We start from the raw sequence: 24338 nt of genomic DNA, 5'->3' as shown, positions 1-24338 counted from the left end.
TAATTGCTAGCTCACTGACATCCGCTTGCCTCCTCTACACCATTTGCCTGGATTGGGCTGTAGAGATGTTGTCAATAGGGAAAAGGAGGTTGGAGTAGTTCGGTCAGCAAGCTTTGGGCTGGAGTTTGAATGTGTGGGATGTCCAAGACAAGAAGCCTAGGTTTCCAGTGAGAACGGTGGCTTTGGAAAGCCTGGAATAATAGGTGGGAGTCCGCTGTGCTCAGAGATCTGTAGTGGGGCATTTCAGGAGGTCTACCCAAGCAGTCATTCTTTTCCCATGTTGCAATGGGATCGCACTATGAAAACGTCCTCAGAGAGCCCCTCTGGTCCCACGTGGATACCAAGGAGGACTAAACACGATCCCTCCTTCTTATTACCCCCTGTACACAGCAGTGCTGCTCATGGCTTCTCACTTTCCCAGGCAGCCCCCTCCAACAGGCCCAGTTAATTTAGGGTGTCTGCCACCATCACAAACCTCATGTAGCACTGTGTAAGAATGGCCATCTGCAGTCCAGTGTGTTCTCCTCCAAGGAGGGCAACGATATGGGGCAATTCCAGCCTCGTCCAGTGACAAAGCCCCTCCTCAGCTTCTGGGCCATGTCTTTCCCTGCTCTTCTTCCCCTGAACCATGGTGAGAACAAAACCTGGTTCTGGTAGCATCCTGGACATGTGCTTTTATGTCATGTTTAAAATGGGGCTAGGAGCAGACTGTCTTCCTTCACAGAACCGCATAGGAACCATTTTGAAAGGTCTGCAATGTTAGAGAAAGGAAATACCCTGCAGAGTGCCTTAGCATGTGCAGGTTGCATTAATAAAGTGCCGCAGGCTGGCAGGAAGAAGTTCCTTAGAGTTCCTGAAGCTGCAGGTTCAAGATCAGGATGCCCACACCATCAAGCGCTGGACCATGCCCACTTCCTGGTTCATAGATAGCCAGATGTCCCTGAGTCCCTACATGGAGAAAGGAACAAGAGATCTCTCTGGAGACTGGAGCTCTTTGTAGTTGCATTGAGCTATTCATGAGCCCTCCTCCCCCAGGACCTAACTACCTCTCGGAAGCACCATCCCCTAATGCCCACATTAGAGATTAGATTGGAGGGCTAGAAACATTTGGTATATACCGGCATTCCTGTACCATGTAAAGGCTTCCTGACTTTCCCTGAGGGAGGGGCTGGGGAGTCCTAGAGAAAGTGACAATCCCTCCTAAGACTGATGCCCTTTCTGGGTGAAGTCTCCCTAGGGAACATACTCTCTCAGGGGCAAGTAGACACAAGAGAGAGGTCACCACAGGGACACTGGTGTTGGGAGCCAGGAAGCCAAGCCATTGTGTCGTGTTGCTTAGTGTGCAGCAGAGAAGAACGGAAAAAGCTAGTATGTCAATGGACATATGAGAGAAAAGACCTGGGCTGTTGGAGACCAGGCTTTCATGCCTTCCTTTCATGGAGAAAAGTGTGACTAGAAAGAGAGAGTGGATTGATTGTGCATGGGTCACTCAGCTTGTCAGCAGTGATGGAGCTGGAAAGGGGCCCAGGCATGGGGCTCACAACCCAGTTTTATACTTTCCACAGTGTCCAAGAGCTAAGGCAGCATGGGGCTGCAGAAGAAGTGTCCCTGAGTGTGAGCCTTGGGTGTGGGCAGGCGAGACTTGGGGCAGTAGCTGACGGCACCTGGGATTCTGAAGTAGAGTCAACACACAGCGCCTGGGCTCACGGATGCCCAGGGCAAGAGGGACTTGGCTTTTCTTCATAGGAGCAGATCTGCTTGCTCTGTGAAGGCTTCCTCTCTCCTCTCCTCTTCCTGGACACCAGTCAATCCCTGCGTTCCTAAGCAGCCTCATTGGACTGAATGAAATGTAGGCAATTCCCATGTACACGTTGGGGCTCTTCATGAGAACGAGTGTCACGTGCACTCATTGAAGGATGGAGGAGAGCCTGGGGGTGGGTGGGCAGCAGGAAGCCGAGATCTATTCTTAGCCCTGTTGCTATGTGATGCTGGGCAGGCCATAGAGGCTTATGTTCCTCTTGGCTCAGTCAGCTCACAGCATTCTGCATCCGAGATCCCACCCTGGGCATGGCCAGCCCTGTCTCTCTGTAGTAAAGTGCCTGGCTTGGAGAAGGAATCCTAAATTATCTACATTTATCAGTCAGGATCCAGGGAGGAAGACACAAGAAACAGTAGAGACTTAGTGAAAGAATTAATTGCATGAATGTGGTCAGCTGTGGGCTTCTTAATGGTCTATGAGTCCCTCCATCAGCCTTTGTGGACTCTTTTTGCTTGGAAGGAGGAAATTTGGTGGCTGGGCATATTTGTTAGTTCCTATATTTGTTCCAGCCTTCTTTACCTGCTCAAGGTGGCAAAGAACACATCACTTGGGCCACCTGGCCTCTAGTAAGGGCAGCAGAGAGTGAGGTTGGGTGCTTAGTGCCTTGACTTTCCCAGCTAGGTCATGGCTTCTGCCAGGTGGCCCTTGCACACCACTGTCTCTCTACTATCCGGCATCTCTCCTTTTTGCTGTCCTTGTAGAACTAAAGGGATGAAGAACAGAGTTCAACCTCTCCTAAAGCACACAGAGTGTACTGCATGAATGCTTTGTTGGTTTTATGTTACTATAGCAAAGTATCTGAGGCTGAGTATTTTACAAATTAAAAAAAAGTCAATGTAGTTGACAGTTTTGGAGATTCGGGATGGTGCCAGCATCTGGGTGGCTTTGGTGAGGACCTCACAGTCACGTCACATTATGGCAGATGGCATCATGGGGGACAGTTGTGTGAAAGGAGAGACCTCAGGTTGAGACAAGAAGCCAGTGCAATTTAGGGGCCAGGCTCACTCTTTGTAATAACCTGACCTAACCATGTCCACTAGGCTCTGCTTCTCAACATGGCCATACTGGAGCAAGCCATGGGCCTTTAGGGGACATGTTCAAACTGTCGGGGAGATAGTTACATTCACCAGGGATCACTGCACAGTTGAGAAAGCTCAGAGGCACCACAGGAGTGTTATGGGGTGGCCTCCTGATGTCTGTGGAGACAGCAGGAAGGAAGATTTCTCTGAAGCCAGGATCCCTGATTTGAACCTGGACAGATCTTAAGATCAGTATCCAAGCTTTAGATGGTTGGGTAGCATGTACAAGAACTTAACACATCACACTTAAGCACCAGGAACCCTCTGTTTTTGAAACTAGTAAGAATAAAACACAAAGGGCTAGAGAGATGGCTCAGCAGTTAAGAGCACTGCCTCCTCTTCCAGAGGTCCTGAGTGCAATTTCCAGCAACCACATGGCGGCTCACAACCATCTGTAGTGGGATCTGATGCCCTCTTCTGGCATAAAGTTGTACATGCAGATAGAGCACGCTTGTTAAATTGATAAATTAATAAATTTTTAGGAGTAAAAAAGAAGAAAACACAAAATAGTTAAAGATGAAGAAACATGTTTTTAAATGCGCCCTGTTTCAGTTTACACACAGACAGACTGCAGGCATGGCTGGCCCCAGGTGTGGAAACATAATCCCTAGACTTCCACCTTTCTGTCCATTTCTGCTTTTTGATCTCCTGGGTAAGTTCACTTCCCAGGAAGGCTTTCTCCAGCTGCAGAACAACTTAGCAGGGTGGCCAGGCTCCTGACTGACAGCAAAGGATGGAAGAAACATTGTAAGCTATGAGCTGGGCCCAGCCTCCAGGAGATGCCATCACAGAGCCAACCCACAGGCCACACAGGGTGCTGAGGTACCGTGTGACACCTGAAAGAAGGAACTGAAGGAGGTGACTTATTTTGACCCCACCCCACCCCGTTGTCACAGGGAGTGAAATCCATCATGGAGAGGACTGCATGGAGAGGCTGTCTCCAGTGCTGGGAGCTTGTGGCTGATTTATTTGTTCACATCTTGGCTGTTCAGGATGCAGAGAATTCAACCGGGAATGGGGGCCAGGTTATAACCCTCAACGGCACATATCTAGTGACCCACCTCTGCCAGTTGTAGCTCCCTTCCTGTGGTTCTGTCACCTCCCAACAGAGCATCATCAGGTGACGACTCACGTTGGAACCTGTTTACACTGTAACAGTTCCTTTCCAGCGCCCAGGCATTTTTACCTGACATATTGCTTCTAAAGATAAGGTTTGTTTGACTCATGATTTTTTTTAGTCATCATTTTTTAAAATTTAATAATAATAATAATAATATTATTATTATTATTATATTTGTGTTTTAATTTTACACATCAGCCATGGGTTCCCCTGTCCACCTCCCTCCCGCCCCCGTCTCCACCTTCCCCCCAGCCCCTCCCCTCCATTCCCATCTCCTCCAGGGCCAAGACTCCCCTGGGGATTCATTTCAACCTGGTGGATTCAGTACAGGCAGCTCCAGTCCCCTCCTTCCAGGCTGAGCAAAGTGTCCCTGTGTAAGCCCCAGGTTCCAAACAGCCAGCTCATGCACTAAGGACAGGTCCGGGTCCCACTGCCTGGGTGCCTCCCAAACAGTTCAAGCTATTCAATTGTCTCACTTATCCAGAGGGCCTGATCCAGCTGGGGGCTCCACAGCCTTTGGTTCATAATTCATGTGCTTCCATTCGTTTGGCTATTTGTCCCTGTGCTTTTCCAATCTTGGTCTCAACAATTCACACTCTTACAGTCATTTTGGAGGTTATAGTCCACAATATGTGACCCCATTGTTTTGAGGTCTCTAGCAAAGGCCGTCTTCCTAACTGGAGACCATGGAGAAGCAAATGATTCTCAGTGAAACAAAGAGAGAAAGAGAAAGGGAATGGCACAGGTCCCCATGTCTCTCACAAGTAGCCCTCCTAGAGGGTCCCACAGGGTCTTTGGGCCAAGCTTTTAATTCATGGGCTTTATGAGAGATACCCATACTATGGGCTCAGCTTTTAATTCATGGGCTTTTTGAGAGACACCCAAACCATTGCAAAGGGAAAGGCAAAACATTCTGGGACTCCCCCAACTATGTCCCTGACTGTCCACTTTGTTGATTTGGCTAGAATGGAGGGTCCAGGTACAAACTGCTTCCCCGGGCTGGGAAATCGCTCAGTTGGTAAAGTGGCTGCTTCTCAAACACCAGGATCTGAGTTTCATCACTCCCATAAGCCAGGTGTGGTGGTGCACATCTGTGGCCCTAGTGTTGAGAGAACAGAGACAGAAGGATCCCTAGGGCTCACCAGCCATCCAGCCCAGCTAATCAGTTAGTTCTAGGTTTAGTGAGGGACACTGTCTCAGAAACACAGTGGAGAATGGCAGAGCTCCACCCTATGTGGGCCTTTGGCATCCGCACACTCGTACACAAACATGTACACACTGATACCACACATACACAGTAATTAATTAATTACAAAATGAAGAAGGCATCCTGGTGGTGAGGGGCAGCCCCTGAAGGGTGGCAGAAAAAAGAGATTTGACAGAGCTGTGTACCTGAGCTTTTTCTGAAAGATAAAGCTATTCCACAGTTGCAGAATTCAGAATGAAAAGCCGCATGGCATCTTCTAAAGCAGAAAGAAGTGCATTGGGGATCACAGACTTAAGTCCTCCTGCCCTGCCCTCTTTGCAGAGGTCACCCATGATCCCTGGTTGCCTTGTGTAAGGCTCCTAGGCTGAGACTGTGTGCATTTTTAGGAAGTTTTAGAATGGTACTTTCACAGGGCTCCAAAAATTTTCTCTCCAGGACTCCAGGGTCCTGGCTAATGTGCCTGATTGCTAGCTGGGCTTTGGTTGGCTGGGAAAAATCTTGTTCAGGCCCCTCTGAGAGCCGGGAGCATTTGCAGGCGGCTCCTGACCCTGGCACTAGCTCTGCCAGGCAGCCTCCTAGCTGCTGCTTGTGGTGATGCCACCCCTAGTGTGCTCCTGTGAGTCACGCTGGGGCTGTCTCACTCCGAGCAGTGCTCTGTTCTCCCCACAGCAGCCAATCACTAAGGAAACCAGATAATCGTGCCGTCATTTCTCATTTGTCAAGACCCACCTGTCTCGCTCTGTGCAAAATAGAGACTGACAGTCGGGTGGGGGTGGACATGGATCAGGGTGGAGGAAGCAGAGGCATTTTGCTAAGAGTGACTGGTGGGGAGCATCGGTGATAGAAACTTCTAGACAAGCAGGAGGGGAGGTGTGCACGGCTCTGGCCCTGGATATCCTTGGGCAGTTTGCTTCATCTCACCAGCCTTTAATTTTCTTGTCTGTGAGATGTGGTGATGAGCAGGGAGTCGGCACAGTGCCTTTGAGGCAAGAGCCATCCACTACTGCAGCCTTGGGATCACTGTAGTCATGCTTCTGACTCCTCCTCCTCTGCTTGTCTGAATTCATTCCCATCTGGGACTGGACCCACCATCCCTGGGCCTGTGTAGACAGCAGGAACCATTTCGTGGCCTTGGCCCCTAGGCCTTCTCAGGTACACCTTCCTTGTACTTTGAATTACAACTCGTAGGAGAGGGGAGATAATTACAGACCTAGAAGGCATGTGTGGTTGACTTATTGTGCAGGAATATTTAGTGTGCAAATATTTCCACAGGTTCCCTTTTAAGAACTCAGGCTATAAATTGAGAAGCCCAACTCTGTTTTTTTTTTCTTCCTTCTTTCTTGGGTATGTGTATGTGGTGCCTGCATGATTGTTCATGTGTGAGTGTGTGAGTGTGTGTGTGTGCATGCTTGCGCACACACACATATGTGTGGACGAACAAGGTTGATGTGGGGGAGTCTCCCTCCTTTACTTCTCCATCTTATTCTTTGAAGGTCTCTCTGTCAAACCCGGAGCTTGATGACAGAGTGTCTTGCTTGACAGTTTGTCTGGGGAAGCTCCTGTCTCCTACTGTGAGACTGGGATTGCATATGGGTTGCCACACTCACTGGGCATTTTACTTGGGTTCCGAGAATCTGAACTCTGGTCATCTTCCTTGTTTGATGAACTCTTTAACTGCTGAGCCATCTTCCTAGCCAGGAGATGAACATTTTAATGTGTGGCTTCTCGTGGCCAAGCATTCAATGGAAGTAAATGACTTCTCTATACAATTCAGAGCAATTGAAGCATCCATTTGAATATGGACTAAGATCATTCATAGTTCTCTAAATCCACAACACTGGAATCCAGGACACATGTGCAAACATTCATGCACACACCTGTTGACATGTAGACACATGCACCATGTACACACATGCTGGATGTAGTGTTACAGAGCTAGGGAACTTACAAATGTCCTTTCCTTTTCATTGTGGACCAATCAAAACCTAGGAGCTCACAGTAGCGTCATAGGGGTCAAGCTAATAGGACTTTACAGTAGCAATAGAAGTGGATGTGAATTTAACTTGAGGTCACAGCAGAGCCAGAAGGGCTTGTCCCTCAGTGTGACTCCTTACACTGTTGTTACCTGGAGGAAGAGGAAGAAGGAGGCTGGCCAAATGCACCCTCAGCTCCCTCCATCATGGTCAGGACCAAGTCTGCCTTTCCCAGGGTCCCATATCAGTAGATGGCAGAGCAGAGCACCATCTGCTCACACAAAAGCCTTCCTGTCCCTCTTGCCTCCCATTCACCGAGGAGACATGACCTCATTTGAATACATTTCAAAGGCATCTGCCTCACTTCCGATTATACCTCAGCCCTTTCGTTATTTCCAACCAACACAAGCCAGCCTCAGACCTTCACACTGCTCCCTGTGTTCCTCATAGTGCCACAGCATCCCTGCACGGCGGCTAGAGCAATGGATTACAAGTATGGATGAGGTCATTTTACCCTCTGTTCCAGGTCCCTACAATTTTCCATTTGCAAAAGTGAAGCCTTTTGCCTTTCCCTCCAAGACTCTTGGTAACAGCCCCTGACAGAGCTGTGCTCCACCCCATTGCCCATGCTCACACTGTTTCATCTCTCATGTCCTCACTGGAGGCAGTGGAGCACTTATGCTCACCTTGGCCTCAGGACCTATGCACATGACCCCCCCCCCCAGGGGGGCATCAATCCTTCTATTCAGGCCTCAGGGCAGCTACTACCTCTTTACAGAATCCTCTTGGACCATTCTCTAAAGTAGATGCCTTCTCATCACATCTCCCTTATTTAACTGTTTGAGCAGCACTTCTTGCTAGTTGACGCTAAGTTTAGTATATGCCTTAAATGCTTATCTGCTTAGAACTTTGTGTATTTTACTTACTGTTTCTGCAGTGTTCAATAAAGGGCCTGGCAGAGCAGTTCCTCAGTAGACACGCACTGAGGAATCGATCTCGTAGCCAGGTTAGGCTGGGCGGGAAAAGTTACAAGTGGTTGGTTTGCACCTGTGTGGTTCTTTCCTCCAGATTCTTGGTTGACTCAGCCCCTTCATCCTGGTGGTCAGAAGGCAGGAGGAACTTCCTCAGCCAGATGTTCCAGAGAGATGTTTTGATTAGCCAGGATTGCTACTGGAATAGTCTATACAGATGAGGATGGCCTTGAACTTCTGATCTTCCTGTTTACCTTCTGACTGCTGGGATTACAAGCACATACCAGCATACCTGGTTTATGCAGTCCTAGAGTTGAATCTAGTGTTTCCTGAATGCTAAGCAAGCACACTACCGACTCAACTACATCCCTAGCCCCCTATTGGTCTCAACCTACAGATGAGAAAGCAGCCTGGGATTGGCTACATTTCCCACAATTGTATAGCCAGCAATAGCCTAGTCTAGTTTCAGTTTTTAGCCTTGAGCTCTGTATTGTGTCCCTGGCCCATTCACACTGTGCATAGCTGATCTCTTTACTCTCCCTTCTGTCCTACACAGCACCCATCTGCAAGCTGAGAAAACTATGCTCAGAGTGTTTATATAACTCTCCCAGGGCCGCACAAGGGGAGGCGGCAGAGAAGACCTTTGCTCCATACCCATGGCTTCTCTCTGAGGAGCAGAGACTGCAAAGGACACTCAGTGACATTGGGAGGGTCCAGGAGGTGAGGTGTAGGAAGCTCTGGGATCATTGTAAGAGACATGGAGAAGAAGACATGAATTATAGCAGCAGTTTGGGGTTTGGGCAGATTCCCTGGAAAGGTCTGTACAGGTTTTGTCACCTGTTTCGACTTTCTGCTTAACCACCGGTGGGTTGCAAGGATAAAGGAATCAAGTCACTTACTGACAGCAAGCCCTTGACCATGCAGTCTTGTTTTCACAGGTGTGATGGGCCACTGATTTGCTTTGGAGTGAACCATCTCAAAGAATCCTGATTTTCAGGACTATGACATAGAACCAGTAATGCAGTAATAATCTGGATCAAAGTAAACCTCAACATGATTAGTTTGTATTCTTCTTTGATTGGATGACAGTGAACTCTCTTCCAAGTGTTAGATCTAAAGCATCCCCTTAGAAGTGTTGGGAGGCAGGGACAGTGCACTTTCCCTAACAGCCTTCAATAAGGCTGGGGAGAACGTCCCCTTAATTCCCCACTGTACAAGGAAAAGCCAAATGGGAGATATGCAGTCATCCCTCTATCTGCATGGGACTGGATCCAGAGGTCCCCCTCAGATACTCCAATCTCTTGATGCCCAAGTCCTTCACATAAAATGACATGGAGTTTGGTTTGCACATACTGCATTCACAGCTACCCATGGACCTGAAACCATCTCTAGATTACTTATAAAACCTAATGCAATGGAAATGCCAGGAAAAGAGTCAGTACACTGCAACATATGGAAAATGACAGGGGAATCAATCTCTGTGTGTTCAGTACAGTGGAGTCATTTATTTCCTGGGATCCTCAACCCCTGACTAAATTAACTGACAGAGGCTCCAAAGGTACAGAGGCCATGGGGAGGAAAGGGCTACTGTTCTTGCCATGTGATCTCTCTAGACTTGTTATTCATGATCTAAGAGCACCCACCCCAAACTAATGCAGAGGTAGAATAAAATGATCGAGAGGAAAAGCTATTGTACCTGGTGCACAGTAACTGCATTGAACAGTCATCATTAGGATGCTAACACTGGCCATGGTAGTGATGATAATAATGCAATAAAGGCGTCAGTGGCTTTGAAAGGCCAGTTACTTTTTACATTGAATCCAAGTTTAAATATTTATTTCCTAAACCTCAGAGAGGAAAGGGACCTCGAGGAGCCCATTGCCTTGTTTGCCTGAGGTTTGACCTTCTGTGGCTTTCACATGGAAGCCTCTAGGTGGCTGGCAGTTCCCTCTGCTTTCTGTACCAGAGTCCTGCACGCATCGACTCTGGAATACCAGCAGTCTGAGAACACTGCACATGACTCTCCCTGGCATGTCCCTGAACAGTCCTTACCAGAGGGGAGCACTGTACCTGTCTCATTCCTTCTGCGATTCCTGGACTTGCAGACTCTGAAATCACTTCATTGTCTCTTGCTCATTTTCTCCCTCTTCTTCAGTTAATAGTCTCCTTGGCTATGTGCTGGGGAAGGTGCCATCCAAGAGGCACATGGTCTCTCATCTCTGTCATCTGGAGCTGTCGCTCACGCACTGGGATGGACTTGAGACTCGTGAATGAGGGGAGTTTATGAAGACCCAGGTAGTAGGCTGTAGGCTTCCAGGCTCTGTGTGGAGAGCTGCAGAGTGGAGACCAGAGAGCTGCTTCTGGGACCAGTTCTTCCAGGTCTTCCAATGCAGGGGTTGCTTAGGAACCAGCTCATGATGGTGAAAGGAGGCATGAAATCAGCCCAATAGAAGGACTGATAGCTGCTTGGCAACTCAGGGGCTATTTTCTTCACGTGAGAGTGGGATGATTCTGAGAGTTGGTTTTTCAAAGTGATTTTCCTATCCCTGCCAACACTGATGATACATGCCCCTAAAAGAAAGTGGCCAGAGGGATTTCCCAACAATTCCACTATAGGTAGAAGTTGAGTTCTGACCACCTACCCCTAGCATGTTGTCTTGTAAGGAGCAACATGTGATGCGATCCAATAACACTCTGCACAACTTATTCCAAAATGGAACATAATGTATGTGTTGGAGTGCCCTGGTGATGGTGTCCATCAGAGTAGACATGATGGTATAGAAGTAACTGGTTAGGGACCCTGAGCTGATTGGTGCAAATGACACTCGAGAAAGCAGGGGATGGAGAAAGGGGGTAAGTAGTCAAGGCTCCACAGCTAGCATAAGGCAGATGAGTTTGGACCCTGTTCCTGTGGCTATGAAGCTCCCATGCAGGATGATCACTCTGCCACTCACTTCACAGATAAAACCCCAGCAGAGTCCTGAGCAGTGAGCTCAATGGCAGGAAAGAGTGGGAAGCCAGATCCTCCCCCAGAATTCTGTCCAGCTGTCTCTCACCTCTCCAACCACTGCATCCTGACCTGCCAGAACTTGTTGGCTACTTGTTAAGTGCACATCTGGAAAAGCAGGTGGAAAGTTGTGCAGATGCCTATAGCAGATGTCCAATTACCAGCGTCACGATGTTGCCCAGTTGTCTTGTCAGGAGCAAGCAAGTGTCAGCTGGACATGTTTGGGTGTGTGTACATGTGCATATGGGTAAAGTTGTTGCTAACTCAGCAGCTTTTGCAGTGAACAAAGCCTGCATCTCCAGCTGCTGTCTTACTTCAAGGGCTCGGGAAACCCAGAGCAGGCACAATAAGCTTCCTATTGCAAGTAGCAGGCTAAGACTCTCCTTGGCTTCGTGGCTTGGCAAACAAGGCAAACAGAGATGTCACGTGGACATCTCTGACTACGGATTTTCACCTGGTCATTTGTTGCTGGTCCCCTGCCCCAGGTAAGAAGGTGAGTGTACAATCTGGATTTCACAGGAGAGTTTTGTGGAAAGCATGGTGACCTGAGGATGACTCTCGGCTTCCATAACAGCGCATGTTCCCTTGTTGTACCAGTGAGACACCAATTTAGATTTTGTCTTTAGTGTTTTCCAGTTTATTGGGTACATTCCCCTGTCATGTAATCCTCACAGGCACTGGGAGCAATCTCTACAATCGTATCTGTGTCACAGAGGAGGACATCAGGGCTTGGAGAGAGGCAATGTCTTGCCTGAAATGTAAATGAGTATTGGCACATGCTGGCAGAACTAGAGCCCGCTGTGTGCACTCCGACATGTTCACTTCTTTTCTGATTAGTTCATGCACCCATTGATTTATCCACTTAATACATATTGAGTGCTTACTACTCCTAGCATTAATTAGATGACAAAGAAGGAAGATGAAAATATAAAATACATTGTGCTCCATGATTAGAGGGCTAATAACAGAATGAGAAAATCAATCATTGGCTCATTTTGTGGAACTCAACTAGTGGCCTTACTGCTCACATTTAAGTCCAAATAAACAATATTAAGACTCTACCAATCACTTAGCAGATTCTACAATTCCTAAGGATATTCACACCTATTCATCTGCATACCTTGGGATGGTCTGTAACCTGCCTTAAATCAATGCATGCCTCAGTTTGAAATTATTTGTTGTATACCTGCATTTCCCTTCTTTGATTCCTAAAAGGGGAATTTTAAATATCTCTGTGCACTGACTCTACATCAGGCCATTTTCCATCCTGAGTTATCTCCAGCAAAGCTTGCCCCTCACTCCCTTTGTCCTAATATTCTGGGACAAGATGATGTCATTCCATATGGCTATCATTCCAACCAGATAGAAGAAACCAAGAAGTAGCTCTTGGGTCCCTTCTGGAGTCAGTTTGTATTTTTCATAACAGATGGTGCCTTGAATTAAAAGATATGTGCCCACATGTCTTCTTTTCTTTACTACATGATAAGCTTTTTGAGTGAAGGAATTACGCTGTCTTTATTACTATACATTCGATGGAAGCTAGTACATTCCATAGTAAGTTAAAGGTGCTTGGTAAATATCACTCAACAGATTTCCCAGTGTCATAGCTCATCTCTCCAGAGATTCCTTTGAGCAGCACTGGACATTTCTCCCAGTCCCCTGCTCTAAGGAACACTTACAACACTGACCCCAAAGACCTGAGCCCAAAAGAACGACTTTTCTCCCTGTTGCTAAGCATTTGCCTCCCTCCCATTTGGCTTCACTAGTCTTGAGTTCTCCAGACCCTCTGGCTGATAGAACCTTTTCTGCTTGAAGTAATTTGGAGTCTTTGGTGAAAAAAGCATGGAAATCATCAGTCCACATCTGGTTGTGCTGTGTGCCAATATCTTTCAGAAGCAATTGGTGTGGGCATTGAACATTTCTCTCAAAGGACTCTCAGAAGCTCGACCAATGTCAGTGCCCCAGAGAGAATTAGGGAGAATATTGATGGGAACTTTTTTGTTCACATCAAGGTTATGGGCAGGTTGGAGGTCCAGGACAAGCGTCATTTGGGCATGGAGGGTGGAAAGATTCTTAATTTGGTTCATTGGGATTTTTTTTTTGGGGGGGGTCAGGCAATAAGACTGTAGTTATCTGGAACTTTCCAAATGTTTGTTTTATACATTGGCATGTGGAGTCATCTCTTTAACCTCCACAAGTATTTAAAGACAGACAATAGGTGTCTTTTGGGGGGGATTCTGTCATTTTTTTCTCGCTCTCAAGACTTCTCATAGGATAAGGCTGCCATTGAAATTGAGTTTGCTAGGTACCAAGAACTTGCACACATCTTTGGATAAGGGCAGCTGGTATGGGAAACCCAAGTTTGTTACAGCCTTTGTGAAGTGTCTGTTTGTAGCTGGCATGCAGATGCTCTTACCCTTACAAGTGCATTCAAAGGCCAGAGCTCAAGGTCTGATATTCTTCCTTTATTGTTTTCCACTGTACTTTTAGAGACAAGCTTTCTCATTCAACCTCAAGCTTGCTATTTCTCATAGGCTGGGTGTCCAGAAAACCCCTGATTTACCTGTCTTGGTGGCCCCAGCACTGTTGGTACAGGTGCATGACACCACATGGATTTTCTGTGGCTACTGGGGATCCGAACCCAGTTCCTCATTCTTACCCAGCGAGTGCTTGACCTCCTGAGCCGCCTCCCAGCCTTTGCTTATACTTTCTCCCCACAAGTGACTCTTAGCTGGCTTCAGCTTGGCCCCCCAACAGGACCTAGCCTCTCCTGATTGCAGCATTACCTGTGCCTAGCAACATCTCCCCAGGGGCTATCCTGAACCTCTAGGTTGGGCAAAATTAGTTATGCTGCAAAGCCCCCAGATCTCACTGTCCCTATTCCATGTGGGAATTGTTTGTATGGCTTCCCCTTGTCCTCCAAGGCTAGGGCCTTACCACACTCATTTCCCCCCAGTTTCTCTGGAATACCCAAAACCTTGTGTAGTGCCTTATGGTAGTTGTTCATCAAAGGGGCAGCCGGACACTTGATACGTGGCACTGGTGAGCTGAGACATGTGTGAGTCTAAAGCAGAGGCGGATTTTAAGTGCTGGGCGTTCAAAAGTGAAAGTCCTTGTCAGTTATTTCACATAAATTGTGTGTTAAAATGGCTGTGTGTCGAATATACTGAGTGAACTAAAATATACTATTAAAACTGCCAGATGTGGTGACACATGGCTTTTATCCCAGTACTCAGGAGGATTGCCTTGAGAGCAGTCTGGAGCTACATAGTGAGTTTGAGGCTATCCTGGGCTACATGGTTCTCATCTCAAAGCAAACCAACTTTAGTTGTGTCAGTTTTCAATGGGATTATCGAACATTGCAAATGACTTGCCCAGTATCCGTTGGGTTCTATTCAAAGTGCTGGCTGCCCCACCATTGCACACAAGCTCAGACACAGTTACTGAGCTGTGCTGGGTCGTGCTGGGGCTGCCTTTTCTTTTGGACCTCTGTTGGTGGTTTAGGTGAAAAGTCTGCTCCTCATTTGGACCTCTGGGCTTATCTTTTCCTGGCCCTTTCATCTCTTCCCTCTGAGCCTGGGTCACCCAGTGTCATTGCTTTTATCCAGTCCATGTATCAAGGGCGTTGAGGTGAAGCTTAGTGGATGGACACATTTGTAAAGCTGTGGGCTTTTGAATGAGATGAAGAAATTCGTTTAAAATGTCAGAACCCCTAGCTTGTGGAGAGTGATCCCCACTGAAAGCCTTTGCAGTCAGGTACCCTTTCCCAGCAGGCTTTGGGAGACAGGCACAGCTTGTCTGGGACAGCCCTCCTCTCCTCTCCACACTTATATAAAGGTGCCTGTGAAATGGAGGACCTCATTTTAAGCGCATCGAAGGTCGTGAATTTAAAACGGAGACCTTGAAATCTAGAAGCGCATGCTTTCATAACGGTCTTGTGTTGCCTCTCTGGGCTATGATAGGAAGGGCGGTGCTGTGGGCTGGCAGGCAGGCTGAGGTGGCAGTGCCAGGCTGGGGAGGGAGACTCAGAGCCACGGAGCTTCCCACTCTTCCTCCTTTTCCTGGAGGAGGCAGCTGCCAGCGGTCCTTCAGCTCAGGGCCGGGCCACCCCATTTTCATGGCATAGTTTCTCGGAGGTTCAGAGTCAGGAAACTTTAGTTTTTGTACTGACCCTTAGCTTGCTTGGGGGGCTTGAGCAGATCCTCTCTCCTGCTGTGCTGAGGTTCCAAACTTTCTCATACCCTCTCAGATCTTGGGAGGCAGATAGAACAGGTGCAGGCACTGGTGCATGCTCAGTGAAAGGGAGTCTCTAGGTAAATGTGAAGCCTTGCATGGTATTACTTTTAACCATGTCATGAGATGGGTAACTAACTTGGAACATTATTCAGCTGTGAGTGGTAACATCAGCACCACACTAAAGCAAAGGCTGTAGTCTAGAGGGTTGCATGGGTAGAGGGCAGAGGGGAAATCTGGACCTGAGGATGCCTGGCTGCTCTTTACAGCTTTACTATGGACAATCCTTGAGGGAACCAGGGGTCATAGGTCATGTACCTGCTCAGGTTTTTGCTTGGCTGCCATTCATTCATTCATTCATTCATACATACATCCATTTATTTATTTTGATGGCACTGATGGAGATTGAACCAAGAATTATTTATTTCATGTGCCAGGCAAGTGTTTTACTTTTGATTTACACTCTCTCTCTCTGGCAGTAGCCCAGGCTGGCTTGGAACTCACTGTGTAGCTGAGGCTGTCCTTGAGCTTACCCTTTGGCTTCCACCTCCCCTGATCTGGGATGGAGCTGTAGCAGCTTTTCCCTCACTGATTGTCTTTCCAGCCTGCTGTAGTGTGGCCCTTGAACCGCAATGGTCTATAGATGGCAGATGGCAACTCCTGACATTTACCTTCTCTATAACATCATGTTCTTTGTGTTTTCGGAAATGTAAACAGGGGGAGGAACATTGCGCCTTTTGTAACAATGCACTCCACACAACTCAGGGGTGTGTACAAGGTCACCCAAGAAGCAACAGCCATCGAAGTATCTAGATTCTGAGTTGTGACCCTTAAGAGAAACTGCCATTTCCTTCACATGGTCACAGTGAAGGAGCAGTGTCTCCTGTCTGCAGAAATTTGGAATTTGCAAGGAGCACCAGATACTCATGCCCAGAAGAGAGGACCAGGTTCTTCCCAGGCTGTCCTTGAGGCTGGGGGAAGGGACAGGGCTGCTGTCGTGTGCTGGCTTGACGCCCTCTCTAACGAATACCATCTGGGCCTGCAGGCATTTTGATGTGGTGGCAGCATCCTCCTGCCCATGCTCACATCCCTGGTCACAGACACAGCTCTCATTTCCAAAGGAACCCAAACCTTAAGATATATAACCTCAAAGATGACACACAGGTATCGTCTGGGGGCATCATTAGCATCTACATACCTGGGTGTGGGGGAATCATTGCTCCCCCTGTTTCTGGGTATGAGCACACCTCCAGGACCCCAGGACACATCAGGAAGGTGGCCTATTGCTGCTCCAGATGGCCAGTGTGAAGATGGCTTCATCTAGTCCTTGTGAGATAGTCACTCCTGATATCAAGCCTCACACTAACGAGAAGACTGAGCAGGAAAGCAGGCTTCCTACTTAGGCATCTTTCAGAAGCTGGTGGGCTGCACATGGCTGGCGTCTAGGTGTCATCAAGTCTCAAACAGGTATCAGGGCTGTGACTGACACCAGAGTGGCCCAGAGATGAGAGAAACAACATAGCGTTTGATCAAAGGCTGAGCTTAGAATTGTGCTTCCACAGTTTTTGTTTGGTAGATAGAAAAGTTGGAGACCCTAGGCAGGGGTTGACTTGACCTTGACAAAGTCAGACGCTAGAGCAGGATTCTTGCAGGCTGCCTCTGTGCCTTCTTTGGAAGATGTGTGAGCAGGTAGAATCAGCAGGTCTTAACACGCACTGTATTCTGGGAGCCTGGAAAACACATCTTTGCCTATAGCTTGAGTTCACTGGCCTATGGCAGAACCCAGGATTTGTTTTATAATCTTCATGAGTGAGTCTGCAGTGAGTCAGGGTTGAGAATCAGAGAGCTGTCTACTGGCTTGCATGCTACCAAGTCACATGTAGAATCAATGCAGCACACAGTTGTTGCTGACAGTAGAACATACTTCTCACTGTCATCAGATATCTGACAGAAACATGAAGGGAGGGAGGGAGCATTTGGGTTCACAATTTTAGTCCACCATGGCAGGGAAGGCATGGTGGCATTCACGGCCATGAGATCATGCAGTGGGTGGAGCCCTGCCACATCTTATTGAATCAGGAAGCAGATATAAGAATTAGAAAAAGGGGGTTGGGGATTTAGCTCAGTGGTAGAGTGCTTGCCTAGCAAACGTAAGGCCCTGGGTTCGATCCTCAGCTCAAAAAAAAAAAAAAAAAAAAAAAAAGAAAGAAATAGAAAGAGAACCAGGATGGAATCCTTAGGCCCCACCCTTAAGTCCTATAACAGCTAAGCCTCATGTCCAAAAGGCTCTAGAACCTCTGCTAATAGCACGGCCACCTGTGAACCCAGTGTTCAAACAAACATGCAAGCCTCACAAAGGAAAGCGGGAAACATGAGCAAAACAGTCTATGTGAAATTATCAAAGGATGTGTGTGTGTGTCTGGGAGGCTGTGCCTCCTGGGAGGTGTGGGTGGGAAGCCTGCCTCCTGGGAATTTGTGCTCTCCTCTCTGTGCGACAACGGCGTCCACCACAGTCCAGTGAAAAGGGAAGGTCCATGATTGCTTAGCAGGGTATGTAGCTGATCCAGGCTAGAAGGGAAGCCAGGGGTCCTTGTGTCCCAAAGGGATACAGAAGGAAAAAGAGACATAGGGGAAAAGGGAATCTTTGCTCCCATGTGCTCCAAGGGCCAGGTGGCCTCAAAGCCAACTTGGAGGCCTCTGCTTGGGAGCGACATCGCCCTGCCCTGATGTCAGCTGTCCTGCCCTAGAGGAGTGCCTTGTGCATGGCTGGCACGGTGCCCTCCTCACTGTCAGAGTGACTCAGATCCCCCATCCTGGCGCTTGCCTGCTCAGGCAGCACAAGCTGTTCCTTTGGCTTATGTACATGGAGCTGGAGCCGGCACTTCTCTCTCCAGGATGGAGGCCAGGGAAGAGGTGTTCCTGTGGTGTCGACCCTCTCCCCTCTCCCCCTCCAGGCACAGGGGTGGGAGAGGAAGGAAGGAAAGCCATAGTGCAGGTGCTGAGCATCTTTACTCTGCATCAAACTGCCTAGCCTGGTCCAGCCTTGTTCAGGGCATGCCCAGCAGGACACCAGGCATTCAGGACAAGTGACCAGGTGAGGTGGCGCTTGAATGGAAGACTTTCCTGAAAAGTTACCAACACAAATTGGGCCAGGCAGACAGTTGCTGAGGGGACATTGATAGTGACTGTCTGGGTGTATGACACGGCCACAGGTCATTCAGCACAGAAAGGGTTTGGACAAAATGTTCACAAGACACTCCTCAGCCTTTGCACAGCCTCAGTGGCCCTGGTTCCTTGCACTCTCCAGGGAGCAATTTCTCCTACCCTCTCCCCTACCCTCCCTCCCTCTTCCCCTTACTTTATGTATTTTGAGCTTTGAGATGTTAAGTTCAATGCAGAAGGTCACATTCACATAGCTGTTGAAGGGCAGAGCTGAAAACCCAAACCAAGTCTTCTTTGGTGTATTCCATTTTCTTTTCATGGGGTTAGGGATGGAACCCAGAGCCTTGTAAGATAGGCAGATCCTCTCCCACTAAGCTTACAAGCCTAGTCTTTGAGTACCAAACCCTGTGCTTGCAAGAGCGGGGTGCACTCTCAGCTATTAGCCCTCGTCTTATGTAACTGTCCCTGCAATGTCACAGGATAACTTTGGGTGCTTCAGAGACAACCTGCACTTTCAAAGGAGAGGCTTATGGGTAACAGTGGGGCAGCCCCAAGCCTGAAAGGCTGGCCATTCACTGAGCGGCATTTCCTACTCATTCTGCCCTCCAGATGGGACTTGGGCTTAGCCTAGCACATTGTTTTAGATTGAACCACATAAAATCAACATTTTTGATGGTCAGGAATGGTCACTTAATGGTAATACTTTAGAGGTTAACTGAATAGGGCAAAGGTCCTAAATAATATGATATGTGACTTGAGAGGATCTAGGGACTTGAAGTTCATTGTCTCAAAACAGCCATGGCTGCCTCAGTCTGTGAGACTATTGCATCAGAGTGTTAATTAGGTGTCATGCACAGAAGAACTGACCTGGTTGGTTGCTTGTGAAGTTGTACTTCCTCTTCTTGCATCCTTACCCTAAGGGTTTACAGACCCCTCTAGGAGGTGCCTGGGACCAATGCTTGTGCTTGTCTCGGGGTTAGAGAGCCCTAGCTGGAAGCATCGGGTTTTGTTCTCTACCTGCTCTGTGACCTTGGGTGAGTCACTCACTAATCTCCCTGCCACACAAATGTCTCATCTCAGGAACAAGAATATTAACGTACTCACCTCATGGAGTTGTGGGGATTATGTAAGTTAATGAAGGCAAAGTCTTTAGAATAAGGCTGGTGTGTGGAAAGCGCTGTCACTTTCCCTGATGCTATTACAAATAGCATATTCCCTCATATTCCCACATCTCAGATGAGAAGGGCATGAGCGAGCTCTTGATACAGAGCAGAAGCTTCTGTTTCTTACAGCCTTGGAGTCACAGGGTAGCTAGAAACATGGTGTGCTCCTTCTCCAAGTACAGCTGAGGACCTGAAGGAGGCATCTGCCTTCAAACCCTTCACAACCGTGCCACAGGTTAGAAGCTTCTAAAGTAGCAGTTCTCAACCTGTGGCCCTTTCACAGGGGTTGCATATCAGATATCCTGCATTTCAGATATTTACATTATGATTCATAACAGTAGCAAAATTATAGTTATGAAGTAGCAGCGAAAATAATTTTATGGTTGTGGGTCACCACAACATGAGGAACTGTATTAAAGGGTCACGGCATTAAGAAGGTTGAGAACCACTGCTCTAGAGAAACTATGCTCAGAGAATAGTTCTGTCCTGAAGGAAAGACTCTCATACATATCAGGGTGAGAGGCAGAAAGACTAGCCTTGTCTTCCCAAGTACTTGTTACCAGCTCACTAGATTGAGTGAGGCTCTCCAAAAGACGGTCCAAGAAATAGAGACTCGTGACCAGTGTCTCTTTACCTCGTCAGATAAGACCTTTTGAGGCAGTGTGGGGGCTTAGTTCATAGAAGCCCATTTTTGAACTACTAGTTCAGGGTTCCCAGAACTGCCCTGCTAACATGATTCTCGGGGCCCAGTGACAGTTTGCATGCCTAGAGATGCTTTGTTACTGGAAACAGGCCAGGCCAGGTCAGCTGGTGTCCCTGTAAGAGTCCTGAATATAGGACTTCCAGATGTTTTCTCCTTGGACGCAGGACAGCGTGGCTTTCCTGATGTTAATGTGTAATGATACACGTGGACTACTGACTGACAGGGCAGCCGCCTTTGGTGTCCAGCCACTTCATTAACACTCCAACCAGTTTAGCAGAGGTGACCTCCTTCCTGTGCAGCTCATATCAGTCTCTAGATCCGCCTCCTCCTCCCCCATGCAAACTAGCACAATGTGACCCAAAGCTTCCCCTTGACATCACATTGTTGCTGAGGCTCAAACCCACATGGCCAATCACATCCCAGTTCCCCAAGCAAAGACACACCTGTGAGTGTGATATTCCAAGGGCTTATTGATTTCCTCCTAGAAATCACAGGTGAAGCCAGAATTCTGGAGGAAAAGGTCAATGTCTTTACTGAACATAGAGGCTATGGGGACCCAGCTCTCCAGGGAGCTCACAGTCTACGGGGAGAGACAATCAGATCTTCAGCACCTATGTCTGTAGGGTTGTACAATTGCCCATGACCACCAGGAGGCGCTTCAGTGAGGGTCGGCGTGGCTTGGACACTCTGGAGGGAACAAGGCTTGTTGGTCTGAGTGGCAGAGTTCCTGAGGACTCTAACCATTTCGAGGAAGGAAGCTCTCAGCTGTTTCTGGCATGCTTACCAGTTCCATCGGCCGGAGGGCTTCTCCAGGCAGTACCCTCACTGACGTTGGGGATTGAAGGGTGGGTGAGTAGGGACAACAACTGAGGATCCTGGAAAAAACTGAGATGTCCATATCTCAAGAGTGATGGATAGGACAGTGCAGCTGATCAAGAGTGGCTGAGTAGGTCCAGCAGTTTGTGGACATGGTTACGTAAACCACTGGAGACCTTAAGCCGCCTTTGCTGCTGGTCTTCCCTCGGAAACGACTTTCTCTAATGGCGGTGTCTGCAGCACAGTATCCCTGAGATCAGTGGGAGCAGGCATTCTCCTTTTCTCTGAGGTTTCTGGTCACTGCCCTGGTTGCATCTGCAGTGAGAGGGAGGGGTGTCCTTGGATGTCTTTTGTGCCTGAGCCATCTGTCTGCCTGCCTGGTCTCCACCACACCTATTGCAATCTCTCACCCGATAGGCACTAACTCCCTCTATTCTTGACCTCTCTTCAAAACCTTGATGGAAACCCCGATGAATGATCCTTTAACCTCTGTCCGTACATGCATTTCATATTCTGTGATTGGCTCTTACCTTCACTCTCTGGACCCTTGGGGATGAGAAAAACTGATTCTGAACAGTGGTGGCGGCTGGCAGCCTATGGGATTGGCCTTCTGGGAGGTCTGTTAAGTCAGTGAGGACCCTAGGTTATCACATTTCAGTGTGTCCCTCTGCAATGGTGGCCATGGTTTTGTACCCTATGAATTTTCATATCTGACTCCATATTGCCCCGAGGTTCTCTGAGGGGGAACTGAACAGTATAGACCATACATCAGCCCTTTATTTGATTCTAACAGCAGCATACTCCTGCTTTTCTCCCTAAGTAGTAATAGCAGCAGCCACTTCTTCATGACTTACACTCCAATACTTTGGGGGCATTCTGAACAGTTTTAGACCCTTGTGTTTGGTGATTTAGTCTTCGGTTTGTTTGTGACAGACTCTGATGGAGCTCAGGCTGCTGCATCTGTTATGTAGCTGAAGATGACTAGACTCCTGGTCCTCCTGCCTCTGCCTTCCATGAGCTGGAATTACAAATATGCACCACTGTACTGAGCCTGTGATTTGGTTTTCAAAAATACATTTTGGTGTCACTGTATTCCACTCAGAGCATCAAGAAAAAGAAAACTTGGCTCATGTGGTTCACAAGAATTCACTGAAAAATTATCATAAGCCTGGCGCAGCAGGGCTCTGAGAATTCAAAGCCACACAGGCAAGATCACAAAAACAATTCAATAGAGGAGACAGTGTGTTAATAATTAACCAAGTGACTGGTGCTGGGGTGGGGGCCTGCAAGGAGAGATAAGGAATTGATTCTGTGGCTAGGAGTGGGGATCAGAGAGGGGTCCCAGAGAGGGAGCTGTTTCCAGCAGCCTTTGAAAGAACACAGAAGCAGTGCAGCTGGAGGAAGAGAAGAGCTATTCCAGGCATGGCAGACGCGCAGACAAAAACAGGGAGGTGTGAGAACGCATGGCATACACGGAAGCAGAGCCAAGGCCACCACCCACTGCTGCGGCAGTTGTGCGCTGCACAACTCCAGGATAGGCCGCTGTCCCAGCCTGAGATGTGAGCAACGTAGATGGTCATCTAGTAGCCCAATAGCCGGTCCTAAGGAGGGGGTGAGGAAGAGTCCTGAGAAATCCTGCTTTCGTCTCCTCTGTTGCCTTAGCTGTCAACGTGCAACTGAGCAGCAACAAACACTGGCTGAGCAACTCTCGAGGCCTTGGGGTTTGACCATAAGCTCTGCTTGCTGACTCTGCCAGTGGGGCCTCCTGAGGACTGGGGCTAGCAATTACCAGCTGTGTTGTCCGGCGACACTGCTCTTCACAGCATTAGTTCGTGTATCAGTGGCAGGTGGTCAGTGGATTGAGGGCCCCCACTTGTCATCATAGACATCTCAGGGTGGGAAGACACAGTACTGACCATCTAGTTAAGCACTCTCTGTAAATCAGGAGCTGAGGTACCTGAAGGAGAAGATGACCCCCTCAAAACCAAGAGTGTAGTGGGTAGCTGTTCCAGCTTTGACCTGGAAGTACTACTGCCATTGTGACCTGGAAGTACTACTGCCATTGAGGCTTCCAGTAACTGGCATGCCTATGAGGCGGGGCCAAAAGAGGAGCCCTTAAGATCTAAGATCTGGATATGCCAGCTCTCTTGGTTCCGGGATCCTGGATGCTGGATGTAGATGGAGTAGACTGCTGGACTGCTCCACACCTTTCCCAGACCCTGTAACCTATCCCTTCACTTGTAAGTTACCCCACGAAATAAACCTCCCTTTTCACTACGTGGAGTTACCTTAATACTTCCACCAATACAAGAGCTTGGGAGTTTCTGAGCCCAGAGTAGAAGCTCAGCTTCCTACCTTGAATCCCAGCACCATTATCACCAGAAGGCCAGGAGCTCCCACAAAGGACCAGGAATATGTTTTCCTAGTTCTAGCAATGGGCGGCCTTTGAAATCAGCAGACTGGAAGTTCATTCTTATCACAGTCCCATGTGGGCTGGGGGACTCTCGGCTACAGTGCAAGGATACAAGGGGCTCTGTGTTGTGGTTGAGATAATGGAGAAAATTGCCCACTCTTAAAATCCATGGCTGGAGATTGACACACGTCTCACCGGTGAGAAGAATCCCAGAGCGTATCTAGAAGTAAGGGGTATGTGTGTGTAGATGTCGTCTAGCTATATGCCAGGATTCTGGGATGGGCTTAAAGCATCCCTCAGATCCAGCCACAGTCAAGATTGTGAAGTTGCCCTAACATTGGCAAAGCAGTGAGAGTCGGCTGAATATTTATCTACTCTCTGCATGAATCCTCCAATGACCCTCCTCACGGTCGCTCTCTCTTAGAGTGACCAAATGCACAGGCCCAAAAGGTAGACGCTGTGTGAGCTGAGTTCTGAGCACCTCCTCACTGCAGGTGTATGGGAAAGGATGGATGGTGCTCCCGACAGCAGCCTTGGAATTAATGCTCTTGGTGGTAGATGCTGAGCACTCTGGGACCGTAGAGGTCAGGGTAGAGAAACCTAGCTGTCCCTTCTGAGCAGTTTCTGTCTGTCGGTCACACTGGCTTTTCACTTGCCAGAAAACCATTTATT

This window comes from Onychomys torridus, chromosome 3, assembly GCF_903995425.1.
Source record: "Onychomys torridus chromosome 3, mOncTor1.1, whole genome shotgun sequence".
Classification (NCBI taxonomy): Eukaryota; Metazoa; Chordata; class Mammalia; order Rodentia; family Cricetidae; genus Onychomys; species Onychomys torridus.
This window is presented reverse-complemented; position numbering follows the sequence as displayed.